General features: G+C 44.9%; 1 protein-coding gene across 2 annotated transcripts in view; it reads left to right on the plus strand.

Moving 5' to 3' along the window:
* LOC147703580 (transmembrane protease serine 9-like) overlaps window positions 1-14,981 on the plus strand; it is a 1,394,371-nt gene that overhangs the window by 501,420 nt on the left and 877,970 nt on the right. The gene's annotated exons all lie outside the window — the stretch shown is intronic.

Here is a 14,981-nt window from a genome sequence, read left to right on the forward strand (position 1 = left end):
AAAACTGGCGTAGAGCGAGCTATGTTGGTGCACCTGTTTATGAAACTACCCCTGGTTGTGAAAAGCTGCATGGCTTATCAGTGTTCAATGTTTTTGCAGCATCTCTCTTGACTTGGATTTTCAATCCAGCCCCTCGTAAGTAGATTGTCAGTCAAAATTCAAGAATGAGACTCTACGTAGGGAAGGCGGTTGGACAAATTAGAAGTTATACTTACCCCAGTATTGGAACTTTCATAGATTCCCATGCTTTGTATCATTCCCCGTCGTCGGAATGGGAGTCTCGGTAACAAAAATACCATAGCTGTAGGTACAAAAGACAATGGAAAAAGGCCTAGACCTCATTTCCTTTTGTAGCATATCACCCTCTTTGTGTAAAAGAGACCAAACTTTGGCCTCAGCCGATCAGAAGTGCCTCACCACTTAGAACCTTCCTGAAGGAACCTCAGAGCCTCAGATTTTCTACCGCACGTTGTGCTAGGGAGTCTCCTTTGAGCTCTGCTCAACTTCTACTCTTCAAAAGGATTACTTCAGGATTTTCTAAAGGATTTCTTCAGAATCTTCCAGATTTTCTTCAGGATTGTTACTACCTTCCAGGATGTCGGAAATTGAGAAGAAAAAAGCCCTTTTCAAGCCTTGTTCCTCCTGTGGCAAGAAAAGGCTTTTTGTGGAGTATAAGCATAAGGACTGCATTTATTGCCTCTATCCTGACCACCAGGCTGCTGACTGTCAGATCTGTCGCACTTTTTCCGCCAAGACCCTCCGGGACCGTGAGGGTAGGCTCCTGACATGGCTGCAAAAGCTTAAATTAACTCTAGTGACAGTGAGGATGCTGGATCGATGTCTTCTACAAGAAGGTTAGTGAAAAGGGGTAGGGGTTCCCCTTCTACTTCTGTGGGAAGATCTTCAAAGGCCACAAAAAAGACCCCCAGTGAGTCTGAGAGCCCAGGTCCCAGCAAATCTCCTCACGGAAGTGTAAAGGAGAGGGATGGACCTTCTATGCCTTCTACAGGTGAGAAGACTGCCACAGTCTTCAAAACACCTTCATTCCAGTCTTCTGAGAGGACTTCAAAGTCCTCGACGACAAAGACGTCGACAGCGGGAGGCCCGTCGACGAGGACATCGAAGACTCCGTCGACAGGAGGTTCGTCGACGTCGCTACCGTCGACGGTGGAGTCCTCGCCGTCGACGGAGAAACTGAAGACGCCGACGACGAAGGTACCAGCTTCAAGGGTGTCGACGAAGGAGTCGTCGACGACGAAAGCCCCGTCGACGACGAAGGCCCCGTCGACGTCGAAGACCCCGTCGACGACGAAGGCCCCGTCGACATCGAAGGTCCCGTCGATGACGAAAGCCCCGTCGGCGACGAAAGCCCCATCGACGACGATGACGACGGTGTCGGCGGCGAGAGTCCCGTCGACGACGATGACGACGGTGTCGACGACTGCGGTCTCGTCGACGAGGGCGTCGACGACTACTACAGTGACTATGACAACGGCTGGCGTGTCGACAGTTTCATCGTCGACGACGTCCACGACACCTATCTCAACGGCGTACATACAACCGTCGACTACGGAACCGACGATATTGTCCACAGAAAAGCGGATTACCATTTCTGTGACGCGGATCACGCCAGAGATGACTTCTCCTAGGACGGTGTGCCCTCTGTTACCTACCATGCTCCTTCAAGAGGGAGAATCAGAGGAGGATGAACAAGATGCATATAGCTATGCCAATAGTCCTTCCCAACTATTTGTCAAATGCCAGGACACTGACTCAGAGGGCGAATACGGCCACGAGGAACGTGGTCATAGTCAGCAGCAACAGCAGCACCCTGAACAGGAAATGGTTTCAGTGCCAACGTCTTTCCTGCAAGATCTACATAAGATGCTACAGGACTATAAGTCTAAGGCCAGTAGACCTCTGCCAAATACGTCAACGCCTGCTACGCCTTCAAGGACTCAGGCTTCATTGGTGCCACCTACTTTCTCGGCTCCAACTTCTCCACAGCCTCAAGCGTCCTTCCAACAGGATTCCTCTGGATTGCCAGGGACTCATGATGTTGATGAATCCTCGGATGAGGACCAGCAGTCGGATCATGTCTCTAATCCCGACACGGAATATGATGAATACGTTATTGACAATCCCGCATCGCCAAATCCGGACCCGGCGGACTCCCCGCCAGCGGATATTGGGGGCTTCCATCAGCTGATGGAGAGAGCTGCGGCAAGATTTAAATTGGCAATGCCTAAAGTTACCACAGATTGTTTCTTATATGATTTTAAGGAACCCTTTCGGAAGACTGCCAGGTCCATTCCTATCGTGGATCACCTATGGAAAGAGGGCATAAAGACAATGACACACCCGGCGACGGTGGTCCCGGTGCTACAGCGTCTCGAGAAGAAGTACAAGGCGACCGATGATGCCCCTGCGGCCTTGACAGGTCATCCAAGACCAGACTCTGTGATCTCGCAGGCAGCGCAGAGGAAATCGCGCAACCCTTCGGCACCACTGACAACCCCTCCGGACAAGGAAGGGCGGAGGTTGGACAACGTGGGAAAAAGATTCTCATCGATGGCAAGTTTGCTGGTGCGAGCGGCTAATGCCTTAGCGATCCTGGGTAGGTACGACCGTCAACTCTGGTACGATGTCGCCCCGTACCTTGACCAGCTGCCTCCTGAATCTACGTCTGAGGCAAAGAAGATTTTACAAGAGGGAAAGGCGACGTCGATGGAAATCATCGATTGTGCAATGGATATTGCAACTACTGCATTCTGTTCACTGGCTGGAGCGGCAGTACTCCGTCGCCAAGGTTGGCTTAAAGCTACCTGGTTCCGGCCCGAGGTCCAGAATAAAGTATTGGATCTCCCCTTTGATGGGGAAGCGTTGTTCGGCAAACTCATTGACGACACCCTGCAAGATATAGAAAAGGACACAGAGACCGCTAGTCTCCGATCACTCTGCATCTGGGGAGGATTGTCCAGAGCTGCAGTGGTCTGACTATGACAGTGACTCTGCAGACTGGCGTGTTAATCAGTCACTGAAAGATTTGAATATCAATACTGTTCGCAAAGCCTCTGGCACTAAGCCATCATCTATCTCTAATTTGCAGGACTCCCTCAACGGCCTCTCTACTGATCAATCTGATCCAAACTCGCAGAAAATCGGCGAAGATACTGTTTTACTCACGCCAGAGGTTCCCGGAGAGGTCTCATTAGTAACAATCTACCAAACTATCCTTATGCATAGGGAGGCAACCAAACAAGAAAATATGCGAACGCAGGGGGCCTGTCGCAAAATGCAGAATTCCTTAAGACGGGTTATTAAAACATGTACCGAGACTACCACGAGGGTTACCGAAGCGGAAGAAAGGATTTCTGCTTTGGAAGATGCTGCTGCTACTCAGAAAGAACTAGTTACGGAGGTCAAAGAACAACGCAAGGACATTCTCTGGAAGCTTACTGATCTTGAAAACCGCGCAAGAAGGAATAATCCCCACGTCCTTGGGATAGAGGAAAATAAAGAAGGTGACGATCCACGGCGGTTTGTAGTGGAGCTTTTCTCTGAAGCCTTTCCCGAGGTTACTCAGTGGGATTGGAACCTCGAGATTCAAAGAGCACATCGCTTTCCGCTAAACAGTAGGAAACAATCCACCACTGCAAAAACATCTATCCTCGCGCCATTTAGATCTGCTTTAACAACTTCCTTGCCCGCGAACGTATATTTGACCTTGCTAGACCTAACAAGAAACGATCCGCCAAGGGATGTCAATTTTTTGTGCGTCCAGATTTCTGTTCAGAGACGGTTACTCGTCGCTGGCACCTCCGGCAACAAATTCCCCTATTCCAGGCTAAGGGGGCCCAGGCTTATTTGCTTTTTCCAGCAAAACTGAAAGTTCTTTTTCAAGGCCAGACAAGGTTTTTCATGTCGGAGATTGTTGCTAAGGAGTTCCTGGACTCAATATAATTTTAGTTTTGGCAAATCTTTTCTGATTGAATAACAAATGACAGTAATTATTTCTTTTGTGCCTTTTGAGAGGGGGGGGTTCCCTGGGTAGGGGGGGTGGATCTCGCAGGGAGGGTGGTCCAACCGGGGTGGGTTGTGGGGTGGTGGTGTGGTGGTGGTGGTGGTGGTGGTGCTCAGAGCTGAGCATCCTGTTTTTTCATTATTTGTGTCATTTTTCAAATGCATGTGAGGTCATATCAATTTGCATACTTTTCTGCAAAAAACAGCTTGATTGTATTCTTTCTTGTTATAAAAAAGTCTCATGTTTATTTACTGCTCTCGGTGTTGTATCAAACATTATGGCTTTTTCTAGATTGAAGTTCGTAACTTGGAACATATGCGGTCTAAATGATCCTAAGAAACGCAGAGTTTTCCTTGAATTGTTAAAGATAATGCAGGTCGATATTATCTGCCTGCAGGAAACCCATATACCATGGGGTAATCGTGCATGTCTTAGATTCTCGGGTTATGAGTTGGTGGCTTGTACCCGACAGACCTCTACAATCAGGGGAGTCGCTATCATTTTAAAGACTGGGTTAGGACTTGTTAAAAGAGTGAAACAAGATAATTTTGGCAGATGGTTAATAGCAGAATTATCAATTAAGGGCCGTCTTTTCTCTATCTGCTCAATCTATGCTTCTAATTTGGATGACCCACAGGTTATAAGGGATCTAAATTTAGAGCTAGCTATGTGGCCTCATCCCTTGTTTTTTTGTGGAGATTTCAATATAAATATTCCCAGTCATCTGGACATAACAAAACATAATATATATGTAGGACGGAAGCCTCAAGTCTATAAGGCACTACGGACTCTCCTGGTTGAGCATGGTTTGTCGGATATATGGCACTATCATCATCCAAACCAACCGGGTTTTACTTATTATTCGATACCTCATAGCAAAATGGTCTGCATCGATTATGTCTTTACTTCCCTTTTAATTGCTGGGTCTGGTAAGATTGAAATCAATCCAAGGACTATATCTGATCATAACCCTATCCTCTTTAGCTTTCCCTGGGATCGTCCAATTAATCAGATCAGATCATGGACATTTGATAGGAAACTCTTAGTTGATAAACTATATCAAGAACAACTTAACTCATGGATTTTAGAGTTTTTTTCAATTAACACTGGTACTGCCTCGGTCGGTATCGTCTGGGATACATTTAAGGCTGCGTTACGCGGCGAAACCAAAAGATTTGCCTCTTACCGCTGGAAGATTGAGCAGCGAGCTGTAAAAACTAGACTCTCAGCTCTTCAACAAGCTGAACTCGATCTAAGCTCTAATATTCGTAGGGGAGAAGACATAGCAGCTAGCATGAAATTAGTTGCCATAGCCAAATCTAATTTATTAGAACCCTTATATAAAGATGTAGCTACTAAATATTTTCAATTTCGAACTATCATGTATGAACTCGGTGAAAATTCGGGTAAGGTTTTAGCAAAACGTCTACGACAAAAGGCCATAGCTAATCAGATAATTAAGGTTAAAGATAGTTCTGGTACTATTCAGGATACAAGTGCCGGTGTTTTGGATGTTTTTGTTGACTTCTACACAACCTTATATACGGAAGAAACTAATATAACTCTACAGCAACAAACTGGGCTAGATCAATTTTTCCAATCCTTGGATACTCTCAGAGTCACAGACGACCAGAACCAAATCCTCGCCGAACCTATCAGCTGGGAGGAAGTTCTGATCGCCATGAAATCTCTCTCTAATGGCAAAGCTGCAGGGCCAGATCTTATTCATCTTGAATTTTATAAGACCTTCTTACATCTATTTAGGCAGCAAATGCTAGAAGTCTTTCGCCTTGCCCAGTCTGGGTCAATTCCCGACTCATGGCGACATTCGACTATTGTACTCTTTAGGAAAAAAGGTAAGGATGAATTAAACCCATCTTCATATCGTCCGATCGCATTAATTAATACAGACAGCAAAATCTATTCAAGGATACTCGCCTTTCCTTTAAACTAAACAATTCTCCCTTTGGTTTCTATTCGCCAACACGGGTTTATTCCTGGTCGGGATACGACGGATCACATTAGGCGAGTAGTGGCACTTCTGGATTGGGCAAAGACCACAAACTCTGCCCTCGGGGTGATCCTGTTGGATGCCGAGAAGGCATTTGACAGGGTCTCCTGGGGTATCTGTGGTCCGTTATGTCCTGGAAGGGCTATGCACCCGAATTCATCCAAGCTCTACAAGCTTTATACATATCTCCAATGGCCAAAATTCGTATTTCTGCTAATGAATCACATTATTTTTCCATCAGCAGGGGTACCAGGCAAGGTTGCCCTTGCTCCCCCCTTCTTTTTGCTTTATTTATTGACCCATTTTTATCCCTAATAGAAAATTCCCATCTCATTACCCCTGTTACAGTGCATGGAATTAAATATAAGTCATTGGCATATGCTGATGATATTGTAGTGTTAACCGACAATGTTTCTCAATCTTTTCCTGCACTCGAGACTCTGGCAGCTCAATTTGGTATAATTTCGGGGTACAAATTAAACATCGCAAAAACCCAAATTCTACAATCCATGGCCATGCCCATTTCACATGCTCCTATCACCACTGTCGCAACATATCTTGGGGTCCAAATAGCGCCTGATGTAGATCAGATCCTAGATTTGAATTATTCTTCTACAATTGACTCACTTCATAACAAATTGGAACGTCTTGATCATCTACACCTCTCGCTCTTTGGCCGATCTAATATCCTCAAAATGATCGTTCTCCCTAAATTTTTATATTTTTTTAGATCTATCCCATTATTAATACCACCTCCAATTTTGATAAAAGCGGAAAGAATATGCCAACGATTTTTATGGTCATACCGTAAACCAAGACGGGCCGCTAAATGGACATGCCTCCCACAGGAACGCGGGGGGTGGACAGTCCCAAACCTAACATTTTATTACTGGGCAGCCATGATTCAACATTTTGCTGTCCCTCTTTTAGGGGATGTTGCTGAACTACCAGCTCATCTTTCTCCTTCGATATATTCAATATCCCTGGGAGATTCTATAAAAGGGATACTCACACGTATACTCGAACCTAGTTATTTTAAAAAAACTAAATTCAAGGTACTATGGACATTATTCTCAATATGGCAAAAAGTCCGACGTCACTTTAACATTTCTAAGATAATGTATTATACCCCATTAACAGCCTCTAGAGTACTTCCAACGATCTTTCAAGAGGGGGTAGCAGATATTTAGATAACTCTTGGTGTAAGGGAGATAGGTGATCTATCCGATTCAGGCCAAATAGCTTCCTTTTCGTTTTTAAAGGAGAAATTTCATCTCCACATTAATAATTTTTTCAAATATCTTCAATTAAGAAGTTTTCTAGATAATAAGCTTCCTCAACACCCAATAATGTTCCAAAAACTTGTTATAGTAGAATCTATCAGAAGGAAATTGAAAATTGGCAATTTATATCAAAACTTTTTATCCCAACTTCCTGATGACCTTAATTATCAGAATGACAAATGGGCGACAAAATTTGGAGTTCCTATTATCAACCTAAAATATCCACTTGTATTAGCCAGATCGGTTTTGGTATCAGGCACCCTCCGAGCTCAAAGGTATATGTCTATGTTCAATCTTTATTATACACCGCTAAAACTTGATAAATGGGGGGTGGTTTGTGGGGGTAAAGGGTCATTCTGTGCCAGATGTAAACTTCCTTCTGCAGATTCTGTTCATATGTTTTTCAGTTGTCCGGAGTTATCTATTTTTTTCAATCAAATTGAAACTTTTCTCATGCAGATTACTCAAACTTCTGTTAAAATAACTGCTGAAATGGTAATCACCGGCTATGAATATTCTACGGCTCCGGAAAAAACAAGATATCTACAAGCTTTTCTTTTTATTTCTATGGCTATGATCAGACTGTGTGTTACTTCGCTTTGGATTAATCCTGAACCTCCTACTTTTTGTCATTGGAAAGCCAGGATGCTGGCTTGGTATAAACTTGAGACTTCAGTACAGCCTTTTAGAGGAAAGAGAAGACGTCTAATCGCCTCTAAGAACTGGGCACCATTTGAAAAATGGGTTGCAAATTAATTAATTAATTTTTATTGATATGTCCTTATGATGCTTATATAATATCTTTTTCTATATGTTCTTGTTTGATGTATGTTTTGATGATCTACCTCTTCCCACCACCACGGGATGAAAGGGGGAAAAAACAATAAATAAAATTTAAAAAAAATTTTAAAAAAAAGAGACCGCTAGATCTTTAGGAACACTTCAGTACAGGAAGTCTCCTTTCAAGGGATCCAGAGGCAGGGGTGGTACTTACAGAGGATCCTTCCAACAACAACGCTATTCCAACACAGGATCCGGTTCCCAGCAACACCGTCAGCCTTACCAGCAGCGGCAGGGCCAGTCTTCCAACTACTCCAGGCCTTACGGTAAAGGGAAGCAGGGGGCACAAGGACGAGATTCGTCCAAGCGCCAATAGCGGCCTCCTGGCTCTTCCTACTGGACCCTCCTTCAGGAAGTCATCAGTTGGAGGCAGGGTCAACAAATACCTTCACAACTGGTCCAAGATAACATCGGACCGTTGGGTGCTCAACATCATTCGGAAAGGGCATACCTTAGAGTTCACACAAGTTCCGCCACCCAAGCCCCCGGCATCCACTCCTTCAAAACACCAGCGTCTCCTTCGGCTCGAAGTTCAACAGATGCTCCGAAAAGGGGCGATAGAGCCAGTTCCATCGAACCAAAGAGGTCAAGGATTTTATTCCAGGTTCTTCCTGGTGAAGAAGACGCTCGACAAGTGGCGCCCCATTTTAGACCTCAGGGGGCTAAACACCTATCTCATTTCTCTATCCTTCCGGATGGTGTCCCTCCAGGACATCTTGAAGCTGATCAGCCCGGGGGATTACATGGCCACACTCGATCTCGAGGATGCCTATTTCCACGTTACGATTCACCCAGCGCACAGAAGGTTTCTGCGATTCACAGTAGCCAAGAGCCATTACCAATTCAGGGTTTTACCCTTCGGACTCCGCTCAGCCCCAAGAATATTCACAAAGGTGCTGGCGCCAGTAGCAGCTTTCCTGCAAAAACACAAGTTTCAGGTCTTCCCCTATCTGGACGACTGGTTACTGAAAGCTCCGTCCAGAAAAACAGCGCTACAGGCAGTTCAAGCATGTACCAATTTATTTCAGAACCTGGGTCTCACTCTAAACAATGAGAAATCTTGCCAGATCCCGTCCAGAAGGGCTCGGTTTCTGGGAGCCATCTTGGATTCGAAGCTTTCACAAGCTTTTCCTACTCCGGAAAGGAGGCAGAAATTACAAACCATGGCCCAAGACTTGCGAACAAGAAATTCTCTTTCAGTACGCCGCTACAAGTCTCTGCTGGGAGTAATATCATTGTGTATTCCACTAATTCCCCATTGCAGACTGAGGATGCGTCCCTTGCAGGAACAACTGGACAATCAATGGAAGCAAGTCCACGGTTCTTTCGATGACAGAGTGGCTATCACTCCGGAGATGAAGGACGCGGCCTTATGGTGGACAGATCAAAACAACTTGTCCCAAGGCCTATCCTTCGCAAGCGACCCGTCTCCACAAGTGATAACGACGGACACGTCATTGGAGGGTTGGGGAGCAGTGCTGCAGGACCTACATGTCAGTGGTCATTGGTCACCCCAGGAAAAACGCCTCCACATCAACCTGTTGGAACTCAGGGCGACACGACTGGCTCTGCAAGCGTTTCTTCCTCGCTTGGAAGGTTCACAAGTGCTTATCAGGACGGACAACACCACGGCCATGCACTATGTGAACAAGGAAGGAGGGACCAGATCGCGCCCATTGTCATGAGAAGCCCAACAGGTCTGGGAATGGGCGATCCAACACAAGATGTCTCTGATGGCAGAACACTTGCCTGGCGTCCTAAACGAAAACGCCGACAGACTGAGCAGGTCATCCTCGGTCAGCCACGAATGGGAGTTGAATCAGGAAGTCTTGGAACAAGTCTTCAGCCGGTGGGGAAGGCCGGACATCGACCTTTTTGCCACTCCGACCAACAAGAAATGCGGGTCTTAAGCAAGCAGGCTTCCCCATCAAGATTCACTGGGAAATGCCCTTTCGATAGCCTGGTCGAAGACATTTGTCTACGCTTTTCCTCCCATTCCTCTGATACCACGACTAATCAAGAAACTCAAGGTGGAACCGTGCAGGATGATCCTGATAGCCCCGGCTTGGCCGAGGCAGTTCTGGTTCACGGAGCTCCATCTGTTGTCGATAGCTCCCCCCTTGCCTCTAAGGATTCTGCCGGATCTTCTCACGATGTCCGAAGGACAGATTTTGCATCCAGACCCTCAGTCGTTACACCTGACTGCATGGCTCCTGAACAGCGAGAATTTATGAACCTGCCATTGTCAAGGGAGGTTAGGGAAGTTCTGTCCCAAGCAAGGGCTCCTTCAACTAACAAAACGTACCGCCTTAAGTGGAAAAGATTCTGTTGTTGGTGTCGAAAACAAAACATTGATCCATTCACTTCCAAGCCTCATCAGATCCTACCTTACCTGCTGTCTTTGGCCAAATCTGGTCTAGCCCATTCATCAATTAAGGTCCATTTGGCTGCTTTGTCACGATTCAGAAGGGCAGACTCTGGGCCTTCATTATGGTCCTCCAGAATAATCAAGCAATTTCTTAAGGGCCTGTTCAGGGTCTATCCACCAGTGAGACCGCCTCCTCCAACATGGCATTTGAATCTGGTCCTTTCTCAACTTATGAAGGGTCCATTTGAACCAGTCCATCGTTCTGACATCAAATATCTTTCGTGGAAATTGGTTCTTCTCCTTGCTCTCACGTCGGCTCGGCGTGTAGGAGAATTACAGGCTTTGACCATCCAAGAACCTTTCCTTCAATTCAAGAGGAACACTGTCATCATGAGGACTAACCCTAGGTTCATGCCAAAGGTTCCCTCGGATTTCCACTTGAATGAACCGGTCATTCTGAAAACATTCTTCCCTCAGCCTTCCACGCCAGCGGAAAAAGCGTTGCATTAGTTGGATGTGCAGCGATGCTTAAAATTTTATTTGCAACGTACTAAAGATTTTCGAAAATCTTCTCAACTGTTTGTGGCCTTCGGGGGACCGAGTAAAGGCCTTCCACTATCCAAACAGGGTGTTTCAAGGTGGATCACAAGCGCTATATTACATTGTCACAAGGCTGCTGGTAAACCTCTGACTGGAAAGATACGAGCGCATTCCACAAGATCTGTGGCTTCTTCAACAGCACTCTTCGCGGGGGTGCAAATTAAAGATATCTGCAGAGCTGCTACCTGGAGCAGCGTCCACACCTTTACCAAGCACTACTGCTTGGAATCTCTGCAACAGGATGATGCAGCAGTAGGACAGGCTGTCCTGAGGAACCTCTTCCACTAATGGTGAGCTTTCCTTTCTTCCCACCTTCCATTTTTTCACATTTTGTATCTAATGTCATGTTGTCTACTGCTATTATTTACAATGCAAAATGTGATTATCTTGCCAACTGCTTACTACTCTGATACAAAGCATGGGAATCTATGAAAGTTCCAATACTGGGGTAAGAAAACAAATTACTTACCTGTAACTTTAGTTCCCCAGTATTGGTAACTTTCATAGATTCCCATGCACCCACCCACCTCCCCGGGGAAAGCTCAGCCTACAACAGATATGGTGTCTAAGTACACAACGGCTACGAAAATCTGAGGCTCTGAGGTTCCTTCAGGAAGGTTCTAAGTGGTGAGGCACTTCTGGTTGGCTGAGGCCAAAGTTTGGTCTCTTTTACACAAAGAGGGTGATATGCTACAAAAGGAAATGAGGCCTAGGCCTTTTTCCATTGTCTTTTGTACCTACAGCTATGGTATTTTTGTTACCGAGACTCCCATTCCGACGACAGGGAATGATACAAAGCATGGGAATCTATGAACGTTTGAACTAAAAAGTGGGTGGAACGCGCACAGCAAATTGTTTATCCACAAGGTAAACTTAGGTAAAGTCTGTAGTGTGCTCTGAGGGAATCACTGTCCGACCAGACAGAGAGTAGTATCCACAAGAACTAATACATAGCTCTCCCTCTTGGGAGAGAGCACCTCTAAGCACAACTGAGTGGTGACCGGTGGTCTTCTTCCATAAGTCTCAAATATGTCAAAAGTTCAATCCTGACACAAAGGAGTGGTATTTCCACTTTCGCGATTTATTAAACACATTGTAATTTCATGGTTCAATGGTGGATACTTGAACAGTTCATACTCATTGGTTGACAATCGATGATATATATATAACCAAAGCAAATCCCGATGCATTTCGGGCCCGCCCTTCGTCAGGGGGTTACTCTACAAACAAAAATGAAAGAATCAACGTATCAGAACGATATCCACATCTCAATCAGTAATAAAACTTAGCAATAAAACCAAGATCCATAACCAACCGATCGGTGAAAAAGAGTAGGGGGAATTGGTGTGATGAACGCAAAAAGAAAGGTTAACCAAAACATGAACCAACGGTAAAAAGGTGTGGCATCCCAGGTTCAAAAGTGGCTAAAAAGGGTAAGAGAGTTGGTGGTGTTAGTAAAAAGTATCAAAGCTTGTGTTCGCAAATGAAAATGTAACCGTGAAATAGTCAGCATGCAAGTGCTAAGAATCGCCAGTAATGCGTTTAGAAAGCGTAGGTCCCCGTAAGGTACTCACAGTTAGCAGACTACGCGTGCACTACGCGGAGTTCCCGGTTAGCGTCTGTGTACCAAGCGGAACCGTGGTGAACTTAGCATTAATGTGGAAAGTGAACAACATAAAGAAAGGACTATCGGAAAGCGTTATCAAAAGTGAGCGCCATATTGGAAAGTGTATTAGTCAGAGAGAAAAGAAGGTGAACTTGGTGAAACTGGAAAGTAGGAGTTAAGTAAGGCTGTCGTAGCATCATTGATGCAGTTAAAAAATTAAAGAGATGTTAAAGATAACATTGGAATTCCATGCGATCATTCAGCCCATTGGGTACCATGGTGGACAAGTACCGGATCCAAAAGTTCTCTCGTTTCAAAAGAGTGTTCTTATTGTTCATGGTGGGTTTCACTTGTTCCAAAATAAGGAATTTGAGTTGAGCCACATTGTGGCGATTTTCATGGAAATGTGTGGCCACTGTCGTTTTAGCATTCACAGATCGGATATTGCTCTTATGTTCCAGGATCCTGACGCGGATCTTCCTTTCAGTGTGGCCAATGTAACATTTCCCACACGGGCATTTGAGTAAGTAGATGACATTGCTACTGTTGCAGGTGGCATTGACTTTGAGCTTTATGGGATGGCCTTTCAATGGATGGTTGGTGGTGTTGCCTTGGATACAATTATTGCAATTGCTGCAATTGTAACATGGTTGTAAACCTTTGTATGTAGTTAGAGTGGTCGGTTCGTGGGGTTTTGTCAAAATTTCTTTCAGGTTGCGACCCCTGGTGAAAGCAAACATGGGTGGTTGGTTGAAGAGGCCCTGGAAATCAGGTTCCAAGGTCAAGATCGACCAGTGTTTACGAATGATACGTTTGAACGTATTGGAAAGAGCAGAGTATTTGGACACAACGACCATGCGATCTGAATGTTTCTTAGGTTTGGGTAGAAGTAACGTTCTTCTTGTGGTTTTCTCACTTCTGTTAATGGCCATGTCCAAAACGGGGGTAGGATAACCTCGTGCTCTCATTTTCAATAACATGTTCCTCATCTCCTGTTTACTTTCCCCTTCATTGGAAACAATGCGTTTCACACGAAGAAGTTGGGCATAGGGTAAATTGTTCTTTAAATTCCAAGGGTGAAAACTCTTGTAATGAAGGGTTGAGTTCCTGTCCGTCGGTTTACGAAAGATGGTGGTGGACCATTGACCTGTGTCTCTACGGATTTCGACATCAAGATAATGAATACAACTTTTGTTGTAATCCCACGTGAACTGTATCCTGTTGTTGATGTTATTCAATGAGGTTAAGAAACCAACCAAAGTTTCAGCGGTGCCGTCCCAAAGTAGAAAAATGTCATCTATGTAGCGTAGATATAATTTCCCATGTTCCAACCAACTGGTTTGGCTCAAGATGTGTGTTTCTTCGAATTGCCTCATGAAGATATTCGGGTAGCAAGGAGCTGCGCAATTTCCCATGGCCGTACCATTGAGTTGGTGTATCCATTTGCCCAATGTGGTAAAATAACTGTGGTAGAGGGTAAACATTGTTAATTCCATCAAAATGCTTTCAAATCATGATCCAAATCAGATGAGGCTAATACATGTTCGATAGCTTCCATACCCCAATCGTGGGGGATGGATGTGTAGAGTGATGTGACATCTACGGTGCACATGATCAAATCACTATCTCTCAATCCTTCCATGGTGTATTCAAGTTTCAAAAGGAAGTCAGTGGTGTCTTGTACGTGTGATGTTGTTTTCAAGACAAATGGTTGAAAGTATCGATCTAGAAATTTGCAGTGTTCTCATGAATAGTTCCTTTTGTAGATACAATTGGGCGAAATGGAGGTTTTGTGGGATGCTTATGTATCTTGGGAAGCATGTGCAACACAGGAGGTTTCGGACTGTTGGGTGTCAAAAATCGTCAGGTTTTATCATTTATGGTGCCATTGTCAAAAGCATGGTTGATGATATTGACCAAATCTCTGGTGAAATCACTAGTGGGATCCCTTGAGAGGACGTCGTATGTGTTGGTGTCCATTATGTGAGCCTCAATTTGCTCTTCATAGAAATTCGAGTCCATAATCACTAGAGCGCCGCCCTTGTCAGCATTTTGGCAGGTAATGGTGGGATTGTCAGCCAATTTCTTTAGAATGTTCCTTTCCCTTTTGGATAAGTTACCATGTTTCATTGGTTGTTGAAATGGTAAGTTTGAAATCTCTTGTTTGATCAGAGGGAGAGCTATGTATTAGTTCTTGTGAATCTATGAAAGTTACCAATACTGGGGAACTAAAGTTACAGGTAAGTAAC

This window comes from Lissotriton vulgaris, chromosome 7 (assembly GCF_964263255.1).
Source record: "Lissotriton vulgaris chromosome 7, aLisVul1.2, whole genome shotgun sequence".
In the NCBI taxonomy this organism is placed as follows: Eukaryota; Metazoa; Chordata; class Amphibia; order Caudata; family Salamandridae; genus Lissotriton; species Lissotriton vulgaris.